This window comes from Mesoplodon bidens (assembly GCF_964165515.1).
Source record: "Mesoplodon bidens genome assembly, chromosome: 16".
Classification (NCBI taxonomy): domain Eukaryota; kingdom Metazoa; phylum Chordata; class Mammalia; order Artiodactyla; family Ziphiidae; genus Mesoplodon; species Mesoplodon bidens.
The window spans coordinates 25,512,152-25,534,496 of record NC_138173.1 but is presented as its reverse complement, the minus strand read 5'-3'; the positions used below and the strand labels follow the sequence as shown (position 1 = coordinate 25,534,496).

Below are 22,345 nucleotides of genomic sequence, written 5' to 3'. Positions count from 1 at the left end.
ACCGCTTCTTCAGATCCCATCAGACTATACCAAGCAACCCAGGCAGTGAGAAACCTCAGAAGCCATCTAGTGCTAATTCTCACCACCACTCACAGACACATCATTTAGCAGCTGCAGAATGGAAGAGTTCAGTGCCATTAAGTGATTACTTAGTGCACTGACACAGTCAGGATTTCATCACCTATTGGGACTTTTCTTACAACCAACCAACATAAATTTCTTCATTTGTAAATTCAAAACGTAATTCCTACCTTAAGGTTTGTCATGAGAAATAAAGGAGACAAAGTTTGTGCCTAGTGTATAATAAGTGTTGAATAATGTATTAATCATGAATTTTATTTTCTGTATTTTGATGCTTTGACATCTGGGATCTTGCTGACCTGAGAGGGACTGCCCCTCCCAGGGTTAGCTAATTCCCAGTGATAGCAAACGACTTGCCTGTGACACACCTTTCATATGCAAATCCATCGATGCTGAGCCAAGGCACACAGTCCTTTCTTCATCAGCCTCTCACATTCCAGGCCACTATTCACCTGCCCTAATAATATAATATAAATAAAGTGTCTGATATGTACCATGTCTTAAAAATGGTAGCTATTATTGCTGTGACTTTAATTGTGGTTGTCTCCATGGTAATGTCAGTAGTAGTGATTATTATAAAAATAAGGTAACCTCTGAAAATAAACTTTGGAAGCACTTTTAAAATGTTCATATCTGTCACCCTTGGAACGTATGGCTCAATGTTTGGTTTTAAAATCATGCACTTTTTGGCATATATTCATGTGTATAGTTTTTTTAATTTTTATTGGAGTATAGTTGCTTTACAATGTTGTGTTACTTTCTATGGTACAGCAAAGTGGATCAGCTATACGTACACATATATCCCCTCTTTTTTGGATTTCTTTCCCATTTAGGTCACCACAGAGCACTGAATAGAGCTCCCTGTGCTTTACAGTAGATTTCTCATTAGTTATCTATCTTACACACTATACTACAGGGCTACAGTAATCAAGACAGTATGGTACTGGCACAAAAACAGAAATGTAGATCCATGGAACAGGAGAGAAAGCCCAGAGATACCCACATAGCTATGGTCACCTAATCTATGAAAAAGAGTCCAGAATATACAATGGAGAAAAGACAGCCTCTTCAATAAGAGGTGTTGGGAAAACTGGACAGGTACATGTAAAAGAATGAAATTAGAACACTCCCTAACACCATACACAAAAATAAACTCAAAATGGATTAAAGACCTAAACGTAAGGCCAGCCACTATAAAACTCTTAGAGGAAAACATAGGCAGAACACTCTTTGACATAAATTTCAGTAAGATTTTTTTGGCCCACATCTTCATGTGTATTTAAAGACAAGGCTGCCTACTTAAATATCTATGGTATAGAGGCAATTCTTATTGGATCAAACATTTTTTTATGGAAATAAGCACCCATTCATTGGATGTATGTGTTAAGTATGCATTTGCTTAAAACAGGTTCACCTCCAAATATATTAAAGAAAATTATATATTAAACCATTTTACATATGCAGAAACTGAGGGAGGGAAAGTTACTAAAATTAGTAGAATGACAAACTTCATATACAAATGATTTTCACAATAACCATGACTATTCCACTGAAATAACTCTTGTCAAAGACATTCAATACCTCCAAGTTACCAAATTTATCAGTCAATTCTTTGTATTCATCTTGCTAAAGCATTTGACAAAGTTGAACTCTCCTCCCTTCTTTTTTTTGGCCATGCCACCCAGCATGGGGGATCTTAATTCCCTGACCCGGGATCCAAGCCATGCCCCCTGCAGTGGAAGCACTGACTCCTAACCACTGGACTGCTAGGGTATGCCGGATCCTTCTCCCTTCTTGAAATATTTTCTTCACTTAGCTTGTCTGACACTGAACTATCTGATTTTTATCCACACCTTCTCTTGCTCCTTCTTGATCTTTTTCTGCTGGTTGCATCTCCTATTCCTGACTTTTAAATTATGGTGTAACTGAGCTCCTTCTCTTTCTGTAATCTCCTCCTAGATGATTTCCTGCAGTTCTACTGCCTTAAATATCATCTAGATGTTGTGATACTCAAACATACAGCCCTAAACCCCATGATATTCACTCCTTATAGTACATCTCCATGGGTGTTTTATAGACACTTCAAAACTTATCCAAAACAAATATATTTATTTCTGACCCCAACTCCTCTCCCAAACTTCTTATGTCTCACATGGCTCCTATCATCCAGCCAAAGTCTGGAACTGATTCCTCATTTTTCTTAACTTCACAGAGACAGTCCTTCAGAAAACCTTGCCTGTTCAAACTGCAAACATATCTCCAATCTACAACTGCTTTTTTTTTCATAGCTGCCTCTCAAGTTTCATTATTTCTTACTTGGGCTACTGAAATAGCTATTTAACTGGTGTCCCAGCTTCTAGTTTTGCTCTGCTATATTCCATTCCCTAGAAAACATCTAGAGTAATCATTGTAAAACATACATAGATTGTATCGCTTATCTGTTTAAACCCTCTAAAGTCTTCTCATTATTGGCTCAAGTCCCAGAGCACCCACATAAACAATTTCTTGCTTTCTTTTTAGATCACTTCTATAAATACTCCTCCCTCATTTACACATTCCAACTACACTCGTCACCCTTCTCTATTCCCCAATCTTGTCAAAATTCTTCCCACCTTAGGGCTTTTTTTTGACAGTGTTCCCGCCACAGCCTGGAAAGTTACCCTGCAATATTTTCAAATAGTCAGGACTCTCTTATCATTGAGGTCTTTGTTCAAATGTATACCCAGGACCTAGTAAGAGCTCAATTAATGTGGCCAAATCAACAGGCTGAGTGAATGAAACATCACCTCCTCAGAGAGACCCTCATTGCGTATCTGTAATACACCCATCTAAGTACCCATCGCAGCCATTCTCTAGCATTACCATGTTTCATTTTTCTCATAGAACTTAACTATTCTCTGGAATTATTTATTTTCAGTTTTACTGTTGATTATTTTAGTATCTCACAAGAATAAAGTGTCATGAGAGCAGGGATCATCCCTCTCTTATACTCTACTGCATCTCCAGTAGCAGGAACAGTGCTCAGATCAGAGTAAGATTGCAAGGGCAGACACTGTGTTGAATAAATAAAGAGTGTATGAGTAAATGTTATCTTCATTTTACAGATAAAGAAAATGAGACTCAGAGAAGTTAAACACATTTTCTAAGATCATATAGGTCATATAGATTAGTGGCTGAACAAGGATCCCAAGATGAAACTGTTTCACCTCAAATTCCTTTCTTTTCCCAACATGCCATAGTAGGTGGCAACATGAGATCCAGACAAGATGTGTAGACTCATTTCTTTCTGCTTCTCCACACTAAGGTTAATGACAAATTCTGGAAATAACACAAAAGGCAATCAAAGAAAAACTCTGGAAGGTGAGAAGAGGAAGGTAAACTGGTTTGGAATCCCGGGACTAGAAAAATAATACAAGAGGAGAACAATTCACATGCATTCTCCTCTCAATCTAGCAATAGCATTCAGGCAAGGGAGATTCTTTCCTCCCCCCACATTGTAATGGGAGTCCTTTTGATAACACCAGGTGAGACCAGCACCACCTATAAGGGGGATGGATAGGGAACCCAAATAACAGTAAGTTGGAGGGCAAGGGCTCTACTTCCATGCAGAGCCTGAGGCTCTCCTCCTTCATCAAGTGATACAAGGCAACTGGGCAACACTAGCCAGAGGGATCCCACCACAACCCCACCTGGCCAGGGAAGACTTATCATCTCTATGGGCTGAGGCTCCTCCTCTCCACCCAGAGAAACCTGCTCCCCAGCCTCAGGAAATCTTCTCTGGCTTCTTGGGCAGCATCAGCAGAGACCAATAACTACCATATCAGTGCCTGATAAACCAAGTAGACCAAAATAATATTGCAAATACCCTGAAATTAAACTGCTGTTGGAACCACAGCCCAAAACAATAAGCCAGAGCCTGTGTACTAAACAATAGGATAATTGTTGTCTAAACATAAGATTTAAACAAGATCCAGAGTTTTCTGTCATAATAGATTAAATGTCCAGGATACAACCAAAAATCACTCCTCTTGCCAAGAATCAAGAGGCAACTTGAATGAGAAAAAACAATGAACAGATGCTAATGACAAGATGAATCAGTTATAAAAGGTATCTAACAAGGAATTTAAAGCAGCCATCATAAAAATGTTTCCACAATCAAGAATAAATTCCCTTGAAACAAATGGAAAAAATATTACAAAATCTCAGCAAAGAATTGGAAAAAATAAAAATTAGCTAAATGCAAATTATAGAACTGAAAAATATGATAACAGGAACAATAAACTTGGTGGATGGTCTCAATAGTCGTGGAGGTGACAGAGGAGTGAAACAGTGAACTTGAAGAAAGATCAATAGAGTTTGCTCAGTATGAAAAAATAGAGAGAAAGTAGACTGGAAAAAAAATAAACAAAGGCTCAGAGACCCATAGGAATATTAAAAAAGACTCAATATTCGTATCATCAGAGTCCCAGGAAGGCAAGGAGAAAAAAGAGAGTAGGGTGGAAAGGGTATCTGAAGAAATAATGGCTGAAAGTTTCCCAAATTTGGCAAAAGACACAAACCTAAAGATTCAAGAATATAAGTGAATCTTAAAACAGGGTAAACCCAAAGAATAAGTAAGCTTCTGAAAATCAAGACAAAACAAAACAAAAAAACAAAAATAAAAACAAAAAAATAACCTTGAAAGCAGTCAGAGAGAAGTGAGGCATTACTTACAGGAGAACACTCATTCTAAAGACAATGGATTTCTCATACAAAACTACAGAGGATAGAAGGAAGTAGCTAACTTTCAATGTTGTGTTATTTTCCTAAAAAACAGGAAGAATCATTAACTGTCACTAAACATATAGATAAATCTCTGATGGTACTTACCTAGACACAAACTAGATTAAGTGGCAATGTGAGAAGCAGCCCTCCACAAATCAATGCCTGAAGCTCACTGGAGGCATCTCTTTGAGAATCTCCTGGGTCTTCCTTAAGTGAATTTCTTATTTAATACATAGCCTACACATTAAGTCCTAAGAAGTCTTTCTAAATTTGAGAAAAACCTATCCAACCACTTCACAATATGCAGTAACCATCAGAGAGAAACAATTTTCTTTATATAGATTGGTCAGGACAGCACATTCCAGCTTGGTGTTACATGCATTTTATAGAAGCATGCTCAATTTTCAATGTTGTTGTAAAATCTTCAGCTTAGTCTTACCATGCATTGCCCTTTAAAAAGGACGGTCATGCTGGAAAGATACACAGTACTTATTTTTATGGATATATATCAATATAGCTTTCAGACTTCCTTATAAGATTAGAAATCTCACTGAAGGACTGCAAATGTTAAATTGTAGGGACCCACTAGGAAAGACTGAAGGGAAAATAAGATTGCTGATTGTAGCTTCTTTAAAAGTAACTGTCATTATTTGGTTTTGGCATTGCATTTTATTTAAAATATTCTTGATTTATATATACAAAAATTCTCTTGAAACGATTATTAGGCAATTAATGTCTTTTGAGAACTAAAGGCAATCTTTTAAGTGAGCAAGGTATTCCAGCTTTTCCTCTGATAATATATCCTCAATGAAATGTAACTCGAAAATGGATTTTCTTATCATCCATGAAAAAGTATAAATTTAATCTAGTTTCAATTTCTTTATCTCAATATCCTTTTAATTGACACTTTGCCTCATCTAATAAAAAAGCACCCTCTCCACAATCACAACTATTAAAATCCTATTTTGGCCTTGTCAAGACTAACTGACAGCAACTTGAAGCTTAAACACTGATAGCTGAAAATCTAATCCTCAAGCTAGTAAAAATCTTCAGTATCCTCACTGAATATATATCTATTATTCTTTATACCTAACTTCAAAGAGGATTTAGAATGACAGATAACAAGATTCGAGAGAGCCTTAATGCACTTTAATTCTAGCTTTAAAAGTATTAGGAAGTCTGATTTTTTCCTCTAAAATATATTTAAATACTGAAAAGGAGCTAAACGTAAGTTATACAGACTTTTTAAAACAAACCATTCACTGCCTTTTTATAAATAATTCAATTTGTCCACCACCCATGAAAAAAAGTATGAGCCCAGAGCTATGATTCAGCGTATCAAAATCCCAAATCCAAAAGAGAATATACTCAAAATGTAGAGTGTATCCACTGGGATATAGCTGATCAAAACTCTACATTACCAGCCAAAAGCAAAACAAATCCACAAACAAGTGAGTCCACAAGTGTCTGAAAACCCAATCCTACTTTGTTAAATAACATAAAATTGTGATACTGGTAGTTAAATTAGAGTTCTGCTGGTGGTTAAAGAACTTATTAATAATACACAATGAGTTTATATAATGCAACATCACACACATACATTAAAAATCATATACAAAGGTGAGAAAATGCTTATTTTCTATATTGTTTCTATATTTTTATATGCCTATTTTCTAATTGTTTCTATACTCTATAAAAACAGAATAGGAAATTACATTTCTAACGGCATTTGGATTTTTTATATATCTCTTACCCCCATTTATTGCTTTGCTTTCACATATGATTCAAATATTTGTGTATGCAAACATACATGTAAACCCTGATTGTGAGTCATAGATGTATTTTCATCAGTTTACCCAACTGAGCAGCTGTCTCATTTTCATTGAATTTTCTGATACTACTCTACTACTCTTGCTTCTAGAAGTGGTGGTTTTCCTTTAGTAAATTAAGAAGACTCACAGAATTTAGCAGGGATGTCATCAAGATGGAGAAAAAGGAGAACCCAGCCTCTGTCTTCCAACAAAGATAAAAAATTAGCTATCCACAAACATAAAACAGCTCTGGGGAAGCTCTGGAGCTCAGTTAAGAAATATCAGCAACAGAGTAGAGCAACAACAACAACAACAACAAAACTGAGAATAGTTTTCCAAAGAAGGGAAGAAAGCTTCATTTTGCCTGTATCATCCTATCCCCCAAGCCAGCATCACTCAGCACCAGGAAGGAACTCCCCAGCTAGAAAAAGTTCCCCTCACAGGGAAAGGAAGAGAAGAGTGAGCAACCAGCTTCCTTAGTCTTTCAGGGCACTACATGAAAGTTCCTTATTCACTTTCACCCCACTTGGAGACCTGAAAATCTGAGACATATAGAGATGGCTAGGAACAAGAAATAAAAGCAGGGGCTACCAGTAGCAGTCACACAGCTGGAGGAATTAGAGCTCCCAGTGACCTACTCTGCAGACAAACTCAGCTGCTTCTGCCACTGAAGAAAGCAGTAGTCGGTACAGCTTCCATCACTGGCCTCCACTGCCATGAGCCTGCAATGAGACCCAGCAGTCACAAGAGTGCACTCTGACAGCAGGTGCACTCTGACAGCAGGTGCACTGGTGGTGGGGATGAAAATTTGTACAGCCACTATGGAAAACAGTATGGAAGTTCCTCAAAAAATTTAAAAATAGAACTACCATATGATCCAGCAATCCCACTTCTGAGTATTTATTGAAGAAGATAAAAATTACTATCTCAAAGAGATATCTGGACTCCCAGGTTCTTTGCATCATTATTCACAATAGCCAAGACATTTCCAGAAACAATCTTTGATGAATCATTTGATAGATGAATGTATTTTAAAATGTGGCATACATGTATACAATGGAATGTTATTCAGCCATAAAAAGAAGGAAATCTTGCCATTCACGATGTCATGGCTAGACCTTGAAGGCATTACGCTAAGTGAAATAAGTTAGACAGAGAAAGACAAATACTGCATGACCTCACTTGTACCAGGATAGAAAAACATTGAACTCCATGAAACAATAGAATGGTGGTTACCAGGGGCTGAGGGGCATGAGTGAAATGGAAAGATGTTAGTCAAAGAGTACAGACTTCTAGGTTTAAGATGAGTAAGGTCTGGAGATCTCATGGTAATGGTGACTATAATTAACAATACTGTACTGAATACTTGAAAAATGCTATAAACGTAGAATATTAATGCTCTCAGCATGACAATAATAAAATGGTAATTATGTGATGTAAAGGATGTATTAACCAACGTTATTATGGTAAATGTTTCACAATACATACGTATATCAAATCATTTCATTGCACACTTTAAACTTACACAATGTTATGTGTCAATTATGTCTTAAGGGAAAAAAAAGAGAAAAAATGAAGACACATGAACATCCAAGGTAGGAAGAACAAAATAGTCTTTCTAATATGGTCACATTGCTGTCAGCTGAAAACTAGAGAAACACTTGTTCTTAAGAAGTAAATTTGGGAATTCTCTGGCAGTCTAGGAAATCTGCTAGTGGGTGTCAGGACTTGCCCTGCTGTCCCAGGAGGACACAGATATCTCCCCCCACTAGGAAACCTGTGCAGAAGACTGGCTAAAACCACAGCTGAGTCCCAGGGGCTGTGACTAAGGAAGAAGTGCTGAAATTTCTCCTCACAGCTAAACAAACTGTGAAGTTACACATCCACCGATGGCTTCCCAAATTCAGCACTTGCAAAACATTTGAAAGACCAACAAGTGCTCTTATAGCTGGGATGGGTCTGGCTTTAGCAACTGTAAGCTCTGTGGGTCATATAAGCAGGGATTGGGCCACACTAGAGTTCGAGCTGCCTCCATAGTTCCCACAGTGGGTCCAAGTGCATGACTACTGCAGTCCTGGGACCTGACCTCAATGGATCTGCACCAGTGGCTGAGTGAAAACAACACCTGAGAGTCACCAGGGATGATTGCCAGCATACCCACAGTTAAGGCAGGACCGAGAGCAATGCCAACAACAGTATACTCTGTGAGTTCACACTGTGGGCAAAAGAGGACACAACAGAGCACATTCACAGGTGAACAACTCCAGAGGAGGAATACTCAGTGGCTTCTCTCTGAGTGAGAATGCTCCAGTCCCACCTACCTTGCACTACAGATCAGAATCACAGCTAAGAAACAGATGTGGGGGCCTCTACTCCAACAACTAAGGAGCAGACGCCAACCCTGACAAGGCAGTGACAACCACAGAACAAAGGGGAGGCCCCACTCAATGTCTAGGGCAGGCTATGATCACCATAACACCAATCAACCCCCCTATCTAGGGGATAATGTCACAAGACTCCAGACCAAGCTCACCCACCAGGGAGCAGACACCAGAAGCAAGAGGAAGTATGATCCTACAGTCTGTGGAAAGAAGACCACAAACACAGTAAGTCTGACAAAATGAGATGACAAAGAAATATGTTGAAGATGAAGGAGCAAGATAAAAACCTAAAAAAAGAACTAAATGAAGAGGAGATAAGCAATCTATCTGAAAAAGAATTCAGAGTAATGACAGTAAAGATGATTCAAGATCTCAGAAAGAGAATGGAAGCATGGATCCAGAAGATAAAAGGAAGTTTAGCAAAGACCTAGAAGAACTAAAGAACAAACAAACAGAGATGAACAAGACAATAACTAAAATGAAAAATGCACTAGAAGGAATCAATAGCAGAATAACTGAGGCAGAAGAATAGATAAGTGACGTGGAAGACAGATGGTGGAAATCTCCATTATGGAACAGAATTTTTAAAAAAGTGAAAAGAAATGAGGAAAGTCTCAGAGACTTCTGGGACAATATTAAATGCACCAACATTCGACTTATAGGGGTCCCAGAAGAAGAAGAAAAGGGGAAAGGTCCTGAGAAAATATTTCAAGAAATTATAGTTGAAAACTTCCCTAATATGGGAAAGGAAATAGTCATCAAAGTCCAGGAAGCACAGAGAGTCCCATACAGGACAAACCCAAGGAGGAACACGCTGAGACACATGTTAATCAAACTAACAAAAATTAAATACAGGGAAAAAATATTAAAAGAAACAAGGGAAAAGCAACAAATAACATACAAGGGAATCCCCACAAGGTTATCAGCTGATTTTTCAGCAGAAACACTGCAGGCCAAAATGGAGTGGCAGGGTATATTTAAAGTGATAAAAGGGAAAAACCAAGATTACTCTACCCATCAAGGATCTCGTTCACATTCGATGGAGAAATCAAAAACTTTACAGACAAGCCAAAGCTAAGAGAATTCATCACTACCAAACCAGCCTTACAACAAATGCTAAAGGAAATTTTCTAGGCATGAAACATAAGAGAAGACAACAAAAGAGGAAGGGAAGAAAAAAGACCTACAGTAACAAACCCAAAACAATTAAGAAAATGGTAAGAGGAACATACATATTGATAATTACTTTAAATGTAAATGGATTAAGTGCCCCAACCAAAGACACAGACTGGCTGAATGGATACAAAAATAAGACCTGTATATATGCTGTCTACAAGAGACCAATTTCAGACCTAGAGACACATACAGACTGAAAATGAGGGCATGGAAAAAGATATTCCATGCAAATGGAAATCCAAAGAAAGCTGGAGTAGCAATACTCATCTCAGAAAAAAATAGACTTTAAAATAAAGACTGTTATAAGAGACAAGGAAGGACACCACATAATGATCAAGAGATCAATCTAAGAAGAAAATATAGCAATTGTAAATATGTATGCACCCAACATAAGGCAATATTTTAACAGCTATAAAAGGAGAAATCAACAGTAACACAATAATAGTGGGTAAAAAAAATAATAATAGTGGGCAACTTTAACACCCCACTTACACCAATGGACAGATCATCTAGTTAGGAAATTAATAAGGAAGTACAAGTCTTAAATGACACATTAAACTAGATAGACTTAATTGATATTTATAGAACATTTCATCTGAAAGCAGCAAAATACATGTTCTTCTCAAGTGCACAGAGAACATTCTCCAGGATAAATCACATCTTGGGTCACAAACCAAGCCTCAGCAAATTTAAGAAAATTGAAATCATATCAAGCATCTATTCTCACCACAATGTTATAAGATTAGAAATCAATTACAGGAAAAAAAACTGTAAAAAAAAGAACACATGGAGGCTAAGCAATATGCTACTAAATAACGAAGAGATCACTGAAGAAATCAAAGAGGTAATCAAAAAATACCTAGAAACAAATGCCAGTGAAAACACAATGACCAAAAACCTATGGGATGCAGCAAAAGCAGTTTTAGGAGGGAAGTTTATAGCAATAAAATCTCACCTAAAGAAACAAGAAAAATCTCAAATAAACAAGCCAACCTTCCACCTAAAGCAAATAGAAAAAGAAGAACAAACAAAACCCAAACTTAGTAGGAGGAAAGAAATCATAAAAGTCAAAACAGAAATAAATGAAATAGAGATGAAGAAAACAGTAGCAAAGATCAATGAAACTAAAAGCTGGTTCTTTGAGAAGATAAACAACATGATAAACTTTTAGCCAGACCCATCAAGAAAAAAGGGAGCAGACTCAAATCAATAAAATTAGAAATGAAAAGGGAGAAATTACAACTGACACTACAGAAATACAAAGGATCATAAGAGACTACTACAAGCAACTACATGCCAATATAATGGACAACCTGGAAGAAATGGACAAATTCTTCAAAAAGTATAACCTTCCAAGACTGAACCAGGAAGAAATAGAAAATATTCACAGACCAATCACAAGTAATGAAATTGAAACTGTGATTAAAAATTTTCCAACAAACAAAACCTAGGAGTAGATGAATTCATAGGTGAATTCTTTCAACCACTTAGAGAAGAACTAACACCTATCCTTCTCAAACTCTTCCAAAAAAACTGCAGAGGAAGATCATTCTATGAGGCCACCATCACCCTGATACCAAAACCAGTCAAAGATATCACAAAAAAAGAAATTACAGACCAATATCACTGATGAACATAGATGCAAAAGTCCTCAAAAAAATACTAGCAAACAGAATCCAACAAGACATTAAAAGGATCATACACCATGATCAAGTGGGATTTATCCCAGGAATGCAAAGATTCTTCAACATATGCAAATCAATCAATGTGATACACCATATTAACAAATTGAATAATAAAAATCATGTGATCATCTCAATAGATGAAGAAAAAGCTTTCAACAAAATTCAACACCCATTTATTATAAAAACTCTCCAGAAAGTATGCATAGAGGGAGACTACCTCAACATAATAAAGGCCAAATATGAAAAACCAACAGGAAACATCATTCTCAATGATGAAAAACTGAAAGCATTTCCTCTAAAATCAGGAACAAGACAAGGTTGTCCACTCTCGCCACTATTACTCAAAATAGTCTTGGAAGTCCTAGCCATGGCATCAGAGAAGAAAAAGAAATAAAAGAAATGCAAACTGTAAAGGAAGTAAAACTGTCACTGTTTGTAGATGACATGATACTATACATAGAAAATCCTAAAGATGCTACAAGAAAACTACTAGAGCTCATCAGTGAATTTGGTAAAGTTGCAGGATACAACATTAATACACAGAAAACTCTTGCATTCCTATACACTAACAATGAAAGAACTAAAGAACAAACAAACAGAGATGAACAAGACAATAACTGAAAGCCCAGAGATAAACCCATGCACCTATGGTCACCTAATCTATGACAAAGGAGGCAAGAATATACAGTGGAAAAAAGACAGTCTCTTCAATAAGTGGTGCTGGGAAAACTGGACAGCTACATGTAAAAGAATGAAATTAGAACTCTCCATAACACCATACACAAAAATAAATTCAGAATGGATTAAAGACCTATTAGACCAGACAGTATAAAACTCTTAGAGTAAAACATAGGTAGAACACTCTTTGACATAAATTGCAGCAAGATGTTTTTTGACACACCTCCTAGAGTAATGAAAATAACAACAAAAACAAACAAATGGAATCTGATTAAACTTAAAAGGTTTTGCACAGCAAAAGAAACCATAAACAGAACAAAATGACAACTCTCCAAGTGGGAGAAAATATTTACAAGTATTAATCCCTTGTCGGAAGCAACTGACAGGAGATTAATCTCCAAAATATACAAACAGCTCATGCAGCTTAATATCAAAAATACAAATAGGGGCTTCCCTGGTGGCGCAGTGGTTGAGAGTCTGCCTGCCGATGCAGGGGACACGGGTTCGAGCCCTGGTCTGGGAAGATCCCACATGCCGCGGAGCAACTAGCCCCGTGAGCCACCATTACTGAGCCTGCACATCTGGAGCCTGTGCTCCGCAATAAGAGAGGCCGCGATAGTGAGAGGCCCACGCACCATGATGAGGAGTGGCCCCCACTTGCCGCAACTAGAGAAAGCCCTCGCACAGAAGCGAAGAGCCAACACAGCCATAAATAAATAAATAAATAAATAAATAAATAAATTAAATTTAAAAAAAAAGAGGGGTCTGGAACATCTTTAAAAAAAAATACAAATAACAATCAAAAAGTGGGTGGAAGATCTAAATAGACATTTCTCTGAAGAAGACATACAGATGGCTTAAAAGCACATGAAAAGATGCTCAACATCACTAATTATTAGAAAAATGCAAATCAAAACTACAGTGTGGTATCACCTCACACCAATCAAAATGGCCATCATCAAAAAATCTACAAACAATAAATGCTGGAGAGGGTGTGTAGAAAGTGAACCCTCTTGCACTGTTGGTAGGAATGTAAATTGATACAGCCACTATGGAGAATAGTATGGAGGTTCCTTAAAAAACTAAAAATAGAACTACCATATTACCCCACAGTCTCACTCCTAGGCATAGACCCTGAAAAAAACATAATTCAAAAAATACACATGCACCCCAATGTTCATTGCAGCACTGTTTATAATAGCCAGGACATGGAAGCAACCTAAATGTCCATCAACAGAGGAATGAATAAAGAAGATGTGGTCCATAAATACAATGGATTACTACTCAGCCATAAAAAAGAACAAAATAATGCCATTGCAGCAACATGGATGGACCTAGAGATTGTCATACTGAGTGAAGTAATTCAGACACAGAAAGACATATGTCATATAATATTGTTTATATGTGGAAACTAAAAAAATAGAGTACAAATGAACTATTTATAAAACAGAAGTAGAGTCACGGATGTAGAAGACAAACTTATGGTTACCAGGGAATAAGGGGGGGAGGGATAAATTGGGGGATTGGGACTGACATGTACACACTACTATATAAAAAATAGATAACTAATAGGAACCTGCTGTGTAGCACAGGGAATACTACTCAATACTCTGTAATGACCTATATGGGAAAAGAATCTAAAAAAAAAAAAATGTGGATAGATATAAATGTATAACTGATTCACTTTGCTGTATACCTGAAATTAACACAACACTGTAAATCAACCACACTAAAATAAAAATTTTTTTAAATAAAATAAAATCTATTATAAGCAAAAAACAATAAAAAATTAAAGCTAAAATTGTGCTCTTATTATATACAGGTCCTCTGCTATGCACATTCATGATCTCATTTAATAGTCTGATCACAAATTAGAAATTTGCTTTCACAAAATCTATGTAAATTTACTACAGCCCAAAGCTGGTGAAAGACAAAGCTTAGATGTTTCAAAATCAACTCTTTTCACTACACAGAACTAATTATGGTACCCCATATGAATATGCCTGAGAGAGTTACAAAGGAAGAATGGGTAGGTGATAGGCTGCTGCCAGTCATCTACAACTGAGAAAATAACACCACCACTCCCCCAGTTACTCAAGACATGTTTTCTATGCTTCTCTTTCCCTCAATACCCTTATTAATCTTTCAGCAAGCCTTGTCTACTCTACCTTGAAATGGTATTTCAAATCCCTGCACTTCTGCTATCACTCTAGTCTGAGGAATAACCATACGTTGTTTGCCCAATGCAACAGACTCCAAACTAGACTCCCTAAGTTTACTTGTGACCCCTTCTAGTGTATTCTTCACTTGGCAGTCAGAAAACATAAATTAAATAAAATAATTCCACTCCTCACTTACAAACTTATTTAGTTTATGAGTCATACTTGCAAAGCCCTACAAGACTTATCTTCTGTCTACATCACCTCCCAAAATTCTCACCTGCTATCTACTTCTCTCCTGACATACTGACCTTTTCTTGGCTCTTCATATGCACCAAGCTCATCCTCAGACTTAGGGCTTTTTCACTAAACTGTTCTCTTCTCTCAAAATGTTCTTCCACAGATCACTGCATAGTTATCTTCTGGTCAGTCAATGTTTAAATGTTACTTTTTTTTTTTTTTCCGTACGTGGGCCTCTCACTGTTGTGGCCTCTCCCGTTGTGGACCACAGGCTCTGGACATGCAGGGTCAGCGGCCATGGCTCACGGGCCTAGCCGCTCCGCAGCATGTGGGATCCTCCCGGACCGGGGCACGAACCCGTGTCCCCTGCATCGGCAGGCAGACTCTCAACCACTGCACCACCAGGGAAGCCCTAAATGTTACTGTTTTGAAGAGTTCTTTCCTAGCCTCATCAGGAAAGTGACCACACAGACCCTTTCTATCACATCATCCCATTAAAATTTTCTTTTTAAAACTTACCACTATCTATTTTAAAACTAGTTTTTGTTTATTAATTACCAATTTATTATTGATTATCTCTCTGTTTCCCCACAAGCATGAACCTAATCCAGATGATCAAAACCTGTCCCCTTTTGTTCACCCCTGCATCATCAACATGGACTGATGTAGAGTAAGTGTCCCATAAATAACCGTTGACTTAATTAATGATCCTAATTTGCTTTCAGCAACAGAGTCTTATTTTCTTCACATCCTAGAGTCTCCTTAAAACATGAAAAATCCACAGGTATTTCCAATTTCTAATGTTTTATCTATGACAACATCTCTTATTGTCAGAATTAGCCAAGCTAAAATAGTTTTATTCTTGTTATCATTTTAGTATTTTTTCTTCTACATCTATTCAGGAAATATTTGATCCTTGTGATGGAAAAGCCATCTATAGTCAATGAAGAATAATAAAGTGAGATCAAAATAGGTCTATACAGTAACATAAGCTAAGAAATTAATAAATAACTCAAAATAACAAAGGCATTTTGAATGTAGGAAGTAGACATATGGTAAAACAGCTCTAGGTACAACACATGCTATCAACACAGTAGCATTGCTTTCGTGGCTCAAAATAGATTAGCAAAAGAATGAATAGCAAGCCAAATGCAAAATAATGAGCGGGGAGAGAGATGAAAAGGAAGAGAGTGAGACCAAGCACAGCCCTATGGGGCTCCTGGGCACAAAAACTTTCTGTGTCCTCCATTTCTTTGATTACAAGAAATAGCCTTCATTCAGCCTCCATGACCTTCCCTGAGGTCCAAAGGGCAGATTCAAGCAGTTGTTAATTAGGGAAGGAAAGGGATGCTACACCAGGGAGAAACAAACAGTCAAGAGAAACAATAGTGCAGCCTTGGGGCAAGGTCCTCATTCCCAATCAAGGGATACACACAGCAATATCTTTGAGCTGTTTTGCAGATACTGAAACCCCCTCAAAGTTAACGATTAACAATGGTATGCTGCCCACAAGCATGTAGACCCCAGACCAGTTGGAAACTGAAGGTTGATGATGCTGACTCCTACTTACTTCACCACCAACCAGTCAGAAGAATATCCACAAGCTGATCACACCCTCTTTGAACAATTACTATAAAACTTCTCACTATCCTCTCCAAGTTGGGACACGTACCTTTTTGAGACAGGAGCCCGTTGTGTCCCCCTTTGCCTGGCAAAGTAATAAACCTCTACTTCACCAAAATCTGTCTCCAAGATTCAATTTGGCACCAGTGTACAGAGAAGCTGAGTTTCAGCGTCAAAAGTTCTTAGAAATAAACTAATAAATCAATGGTTAAACAGTATAAAATAATCAAATATTTCAGAAAAAATTCCTTCCTTAAATTTTTTTTTCAGAAAAGTAGTATTTCCCATTTAATTTCTTTGCTGAATTCCAAATTACCATTAAATATTTTTCTACTTGGTTTGATAAAGAAAAGAAACTAGTGATATGAATAGTAGTTGATAAATGGAATATTTTCTTGCCATATCAGTAAACAAAGGATGTCATAGTCATCAGGGATTGCAGGCATGCAGTCACCACCAAAGGCAAGCTGGTGAGCTGGTGAGCCCTGAGGGAACTCAGGGTGTAATAACACAGGATACTGGCCCCAGATAGCTGAGGTACATATCAAAGGAATGATTTTAGTGAGCCTAGACTCTTGCATCTTCCCATACATAGAAAAGCGCTAAATTCCTTAACTTGGGATTTCCAGTTTTCTTTAATTAACAATAATCTTTTGATGTTCCAACTACCTGACCCTTGTTGCAAAACTCCTATATATCCTAGCTCCCCACTCGCCTCCTTGGAGCAGTTTTCTTAGGGTTACTTGAGATGCTGTCTCCTGGGCCTGGAGTCCTAAAGATTCTCGCCAAATAAAATATAACTCTCAACTTTTAGGTTGTGAATGTATTTTTTTTAGTCGACATAGTCCCCTTTAAAAAGAAAATACTTGAAAATCTGGTATCCGTGTTCAGAAAGTCAGAAACGCAAGAGAAAGACATTGTTACATTGAAGTCATCACCTAAATTAACTTTGTTTATGTTCTCTCTGCTAACGGATACTAGCTAAACGAGAAGTTCCAGATTTAGTACACACCATGTGGTCTTTGCAGTCCAGAATTTAGTATCTCTAGGAAAAACAACAATCAGGTTTGCATGCATTGCTTTTTTTTCTCCTCTAGAATCTCATGTACTTTATTGTTCATGACTTAATTATCCATAGTTCTATAACTTTAATAAAACCTAACTCAAGGAAGTTTTAATTTATTCCATATCAGCTTGCAACACTTGCAAAAATGAGCTTAGCAGAAAAAAGCTAACAAGAGCAAAAGTTATCCTGTAAGAATACCTTTCAGTTGTGAACTTAAATTTTTTAAAGGGAAATGAAACATCATTTGTAAAATAAATGACCAAATAAAAATTTTGATGCTTGTGAGAATGAGCAAGTGGTGTAAACAACTAGTTAATGAAACATTTTTATGTAAAGAATAGCTTAAGTCCATACTTTATGCTAACAACTGATATGGACAGAGTAAAGGGACAAAGTAGATGATTAAATAGTTAATCCCACTACGGGATTATAAGTAAAAAAAAAGTATGGCAGACCCCTTTAAGTTAATGATGACCTTAAAATGCAGGTTTTAACCACAAAACGAAGCAGGCTTGCTTAGCAACAAAACCATGCAACAGAAGCATGAGACATGCCCCAAAACAATAAAACAATGGTGGCATGAGACGCACATTCTGCCAGTGAGTTCAGTAAGTTAATGACCCCTAGGACATGCTCTCTGAAAACATAAAACGTAATAATTTACAGAAAGGTGATATTTCAAAGTGAAAGACCCTCATTGTACTGAGACCTGAAATAATTTTCCATAGTGCCATGACAGTCCTGGCTTGACCAGGTAGGAACAAGAAAACTCCCCTGCCCAACCTGGAGGAGGAGTTGATGATGGAAGCTTGATGTCCACTCAAGAATGAGGAAGAAGGTGGTCTTTTCCCCCTCCCCACTTCTCCTTTGATTATAAAACCATAGCCCATTAAGTTCTTGGGGCTCAGCACCCTCTCGCTTGCTTATAAGCTTCACAAGTATCCTATTCTAATACATCACTTCTTATCTATCACTGTGCCTCTCACTTTATGTCTGTGCTAAGACATAAAGAACAGTAGCTTCTTGGAGCCCCCCATGAAACCCCACCTAGTGGTTTCACAACTACATGTTCAAAGAGATGTCCTCCTAGTTACATGTTCCACAGTATTATCATCCACCCAGACAGTCAAGCACAAACCTGAGTCAGAGTTCATTCAAACAAACATGGATGGGACTCTGAAACAAGGTGGCAACACAAGAAGGTTCTGACTTTGCCCCCTCCCATGTACACTCCAAATATACAGCCACATATGGAGCAATTCCCTCTGAGAGAAATCCAGAAACTAGTTGAGGGACTCTTACATATGGAATAACCTCTGGCCAACCCCTGGATAGCCCCATACAATCAGGATGGAACCCCCAACTCCCAACTTTCCCTGAGGAGAGAAGTGTTTGGACCACACATCTAGTGCCCTAACTTCAACTGCCCCGCCTGAGGGAAGGACCCCCAAACACCCAGCTCTGAAAGCCAGAGAAGTTTGTGTACACAAGTCACATGGGAAATACAGCAAACAGAAGAGAGGTTGTTATTATTATTATTATTATTATTATTATTAGCCATGCTGCATGTGGGATCTTAGTTCCCCGAACACCCTGCATTAGAAGCATGGAGCCTTAACCACTGGACCATCAGGGAAGTTCCAAGGAGAAGTTATTAATAGACCTTTGAGTGCTTAATGAAGCTGTCTGCATGGGGACCAGCACAAAGGGGGCAGGCAAAAATCCTCATCTCCAAGTTCCTTCCTAGAAGACAATTGATTGCAAATTTTACAAGCTGCTGCCTGAGAGCCTGACTTCTAATTAGCACATGTCAAGGCTGACTGCACTCTCCCCAGAACCTGGGAGCTCTGTTGGACACTTCTCCTGCCTTCTCCCTCTAGCTTACTCCAATAAAAAAGCCAAGCTGCCAGTTATCTCCCTGGAAAAAACTTATTCACACATGTAGATCCCCAACTTTTGAGGCTGCTGCCTGAGGGATGGACCACCGAATCACCTATCTCTGATAAGCAACAGGGCTCAGCGTTCCTGAGTCCCACAAGACTATAGCAAACACAGAAGCAGTGGCTAAGAAGCAAACAGTCCTTTGCTGTGGCTATTCCCCCAGGGCACAGCACAAATGGATGTTGACTGAAAACAAATAGACTGTCGGATATTTCTCCAGCAAAGTTGGGTTTATTTGGGGCCAGCAGAGAATTGCAATTCAGGGTCTGCAACGATGGTGAGCCATGTGCAATCCCCACATAACAAGGGAAGGAGAGCACTTTTATGAGAAGAACAAGGAAGTTGGGAGGTCTACAATAAACAAAGAGTCCATGGCTTTTTTGGCTGAGTCCTTTCCAGGGAAAGGAGCCTTTCTTCTTTCTGTTGGGCTCTGCTCTCATCACAGGGTGTGGGAACTCTCCCTTCTGGTCTTCCAACTCAGTTTAATTGAGATTTCTGGTTATTAATTTTACAGGGAGCAGACGAAAATTCCCATCTTTGGGTTTCTCCTTGTTAGGGCTTAACTACTTTCTTGTAGATAGCCATTTTCTTCCAATGTCATTACATGGTCTTCCTTCCATGTGTCTGTGTCCTAACTCCTTTTCTTATATAGACATACATCATGTCGGATTAGGGCCCACCTCCATGACTTCATTTACTTTTAATTACCTCTTTAAAAACCCTATCTCCAGGGCTTCCCTGGTGTCTCAGTGGTTGAGAGTCCACCTGCCGACGCAGGGGACACGGGTTCGTGCCCTGGTCTGGGAAGATCCCACAGGCCACGGAGCGGCTGGGCCCATGAGCCATGGCCGCTGAGCCTGCGCGTCCGGAGGCTGTGCTCCACAATGGGAGAGGCCACAATAGTGAGAGACCCGCGTACCACAAAAAAAAAAAAAAAGAAACCCTATCTCCAAATACAGTCACATTCTGAGATACCAGGGTTTAGGACTTCAACACATGAATTTGGGAAGTGATACAGTTTAGCCCATAACACGATTTGAACCCCTCTTCTATATTCCTACTAGCACAGTCGTCGTTGAGAGCCTGTCTCATGATGTCTATCCTGGAATTTCAACCAATCTAATTACCTCAACTCTCTCTTCCACACTGCCCTCATTCTTGCTTTATCTCTACCAGGATTTTAAAACAGGATAAAATTAGAGCCCTTAGAATGTATTACCCAAGGGTTAGCTCCTGTCTGGAAAATAAATAAGTGGATAAAGTATACTCTGAATACTTTTAAAGGTCTACTAGCCAAAACAAAACCAAATCATTAATACTACGGTTTAGTTCAGGAAGCTATATTACATTTACTTTTATTAAATGCTATCTGAGACACTAGGGAAAAACTTATCTCTACAAAAGACCATACCTGTATCTCCCAAGTGTTTATGTTGATGGTTTGTACTCGGTAGACATTACAATTCTCACCTATACAATTTGTAAAATTTAAATTATATTACCTGCTAAAGCAAAGGATACAGCTCTTCTATTTCTCTTACTGCTGTATCCCAGGACTCAGAATCTACATAAAATTATTGAACACTCATACATTCCTCATAGGAGTGATAATGTTATAGCCCTTTGGAAAGTAATTTCCCCACATAAATTCAAAGCCTTAAAAAATTTATTGAGTCGGTAATTCCAATAGGATTCTTTTTTTTAAATAGATCTTTATTGGAGTATAATTGCTTCACAATACTGTGTTAGTTTCTGTTGTACACCAAAGTGAATCAGCCATATGCATATCTATGTCCCCTTATCCCCTCTCTCTTGAGCCTCCCTCCCATTCTCCCTATCCCACCCCTCTAGGTCATCGCAAAGCACCGAGCTGATCTCCCTGTCCTATGCTGCTGCTTTCCACTAGTTAACTATTTTACATTAGGTCGTGTATATATGTCGATGCTACCCTCACTTCACCCCAGCATATAGGATTCTAAAGTAAGAACATTATTCTAAATATGGAAATCTTTTGCACAAAGATATTTAATGCAACACAGACATGTAACCCTGAAGAGAGAATTTACATATGTTTATAAGCAGGTCAAATCCTGGATAAAAATAACAATACAAATAATAGCTTAATAGTGAGCCACTTACTATGTGTCAGGCAGTAAACTAAGTGTTTCACAAATATTATCTTATTTAATCGTCACAATAACATCATGAATTAAATATTATTATCCCTATTTCTATAGATGGACAAGCTGAGACTTAGAAAGATTAAGTAACTGGTCCAAATTTAAGCTGCCATTAAGTAATGGAGCCAATTTACAAACTGCAAAATGTAATTGATATTAGGATTCATTACCTCTCATTTCCCATATTTTTCAAGGCCACATTCCTTTCAAGTCTACATTGTTCTCATTCTTGCTCTCTCTCCCACTCAGAATTCAATAATTTAATCAATTCATCCTATGGTGTCGAGTAACTGTAGAGTCCTTTCTGAGTCCGAATTTAAAAGAAGACAGCTGAAAGAAACAATGGTTAACCAATATCAGTGGTTCTCAAAGCGTGGACTAGGAACCCATGAGAGTCCCTGAGATCTTTTCAGGAGACAGGTCAAGATTTATTTCACAACAAATCTAAGATATCCATTGCTTTTTTCACTCTCATTATTTGACAAGTATATAGTGTTTTCCAGAAGCTACATGATAGATGCCATCTCAACAGACCAAATGCAGAAACAGATCAGAGAATC

At 38.0% G+C, this 22,345-nt stretch overlaps 1 long non-coding RNA gene across 1 annotated transcript in view; it reads right to left on the bottom strand.

The window, feature by feature from the left end:
• Positions 1 to 22,086, bottom strand: part of LOC308629983 — a 70,877-nt gene extending 48,791 nt beyond the window's left edge. Inside the window, exon 1 of the long non-coding RNA XR_014017753.1 lies at positions 21,956 to 22,086. This is a non-coding gene — a long non-coding RNA (uncharacterized lncRNA). The remainder of the gene's footprint in view (positions 1 to 21,955) is intronic.
• Positions 22,087 to 22,345: the final 259 nt, after the last annotated feature.